Here is a 2,362-nt window from a genome sequence, read left to right as displayed (position 1 = left end):
TTAGGCAGACAGGGTAGGTTTGTGAAATTGAATAGAACTGAGGTTTCTGAATATAGTTTAGAGGTGAGGCGACCCGGATACAGGGTCCTAAGTCAGATCATAAAGCAGTTTGCCGATGTTGTTGTTGTTAGTTGCTGAGTCATGTCTGACTCTTTGCAACCCCACAGACAGCAGCATGCCAGACTTCCCTGTCCTTCACTATCTCACGGAGTTTGCTCAGATTCGTGTCCACTGAGTCAGTGATTCTATCCAACCATCTCATCCTCTGCATATGTTATGAATTAGTTAGGTTTTGCTGTATAAAAATCCACCCCTAAGTTTAGTATCTCAAGTAGCAAGACTGTTACTTCACATGGCTCTGTAGGTTGGCTGGTTTGGGCAGAGTCAGCTGATTCCTGCAGCACATCAGCAGTGTGGCTGGGTGGGGTTCTAGAATGGCTTTCATAAAGGACTGATAGTTGGTCGGCTGGGTGTTCCAGAGCAGGGTCAGCAAAATTCTTCTATAAGGGATCAGGTAATAAAAAGATCAGACTTTGCAGGTCAAAAGAAAACATTGATGATATTACATATGTACATATATAACAAGAGATGAAACTATCTCCATAGATTTTTTATGGACAGAATTAAAAATAAAATAAAAATTGAGTAATTTCTTTTGTGATACAGGTCTTCTAATAAGGAGAAAGTGAACTTTTTTGGGGGAAGGGGTAATATCATAATTAGGTTCAAAGGTTCAAAAACTGACTTATTAGGTTCAAAACTAATTAGGTTCAAAAACTGACTTATCATCAAGTCAGTTGTTAATGTTTTTCCATAAAAACACTCTTAGCTCAGGCTGTACCAAAACACAGGGCAGGTTGAATCTGGTCTGTGACTGGAGTTTGCTGACTTTGTTCTAGAGGCCGTGGCTCTGCCCCACTCTCTAGTAGGCCTCATTCTCCAGGATGGAAGCATAGGCTTCTTCACTTGGGTTGACTCTGGAGACCAAAGGTAGTAAGAGAAGGCAAGTCCCAATGCGCAAACACTCCGTAAGTCTCAGGTATGTCACATTTTTCTAATTTTCCATTGACCAAAGCAAGTCATATGACCAAGGCCAGATTCCAAGGGTGGAAAAATAGATTCCATCTCTTGCTGGCAGGAGTAGCAAAATTGTATGGCACAGTGTATGCATACAGGGCTGGGAAAAGTTGTGACCATTTTTTGCAAACCATCTTCCACACATTGCTAAGAGTTCTGAATTTATTTTGCAGGGAGGGAGGCAGTAAAAGTGTTTTGAGGGAAAGTAACCAGGGAGTCATTTAAGAGACATGGTATCCATGGTGATAGGTTTAGGGTTAGAGACTAGAGGAAAAAGATCAAGTAGCAGCAACTACAATTCAAAAAAACAAATACAAATGTGCTTGTTCTTTGTGTATTTTTTTTTAGCACCTGATGGCCTCTTTGGACAGTTCATATCATGCATTTCCTGTGTGTAGTGTGTGTGTGCGCATGCATGCATGTGCCAGTGTATGTGGGTAGGGGCAGGTACTTATAGCAGGAATGAAAGCAAAAGCAAGTATTACCCCAAAATCTGATATCTAAAATAACATTTTGTAGTAAGACTGTATTTATAGAGAATGATTTGGTGCAGGGGGAGTAAAATATTTGTTGAATTTCCACATTAACAAATCAAGAGGCAGGCATAGCTGAATTGGAGTTTTACACAAGGGATGCCCTATACACCCAGGAAGAAAAGTGGGGAGGGGACTTGATCTCTGCAGTTCCAGATGTTTGAGAAGAGGAAAATGCAGGGAAGCAGGAGGGCCAAGGGAGGGGACACTTGGGTGGACCTCTTTCCACTGAATGCATGATTGATTCTGTGGAGTCTAAGAGGATAGGTGGTGCTCAACCAAAGTAACTCCATATTTTCTTCTCTTTTCTTTTGTAGCAAATGCTACTATCAAACTCCACTTGGGCCATAGACCCTTGTGTTAGAGAAAAACCTGCCCCTCATGTAGCACCCTACCTACACTGGTGAGTTCACCAGTCAGTGGCTTCAATTTCAAGCTCTAACAATGGGCAGCAAAGTAACTCCATCTTTGTAGCCTGTTTAGGTAGAAGGGAAGCCAGAGTTGACAATTTCTGAGCTATTTTTGATTTCTGTGTCCTGGAACCAGAAAGTCCCAGACACCCATGGAGGGGCCACAGAAAACATCTGAGCGAAGAGTCAGTATTGAAATAAAACAGAAGTCACAAGATAATTGCTGTTACTAGAGGACTTGATAACTGGTTGGATTTGGGAAACTGAGAGAAAAGGATGAATTACAGTATATGGTGAGATTTTGATCTGAATAATAGGGGGAAACAAAGGCACAAAAATATG

At 41.4% G+C, this 2,362-nt stretch overlaps 1 non-coding gene across 1 annotated transcript; it reads right to left on the bottom strand.

Moving 5' to 3' along the window:
- Positions 1–1,919: 1,919 nt before the first annotated feature.
- On the bottom strand, positions 1,920–2,063 carry LOC139030957 (small nucleolar RNA SNORA62/SNORA6 family). Its single transcript, XR_011483392.1, has one exon. It is a non-coding gene; the product is annotated as a small nucleolar RNA SNORA62/SNORA6 family (small nucleolar RNA).
- Positions 2,064–2,362: the final 299 nt, after the last annotated feature.

Source organism: Odocoileus virginianus, chromosome 24 (genome assembly GCF_023699985.2).
Source record: "Odocoileus virginianus isolate 20LAN1187 ecotype Illinois chromosome 24, Ovbor_1.2, whole genome shotgun sequence".
Taxonomy (NCBI): domain Eukaryota; kingdom Metazoa; phylum Chordata; class Mammalia; order Artiodactyla; family Cervidae; genus Odocoileus; species Odocoileus virginianus.
Note: the sequence above shows the minus strand (reverse complement) of the source record. Positions and strands in the feature narration are given on the sequence as shown.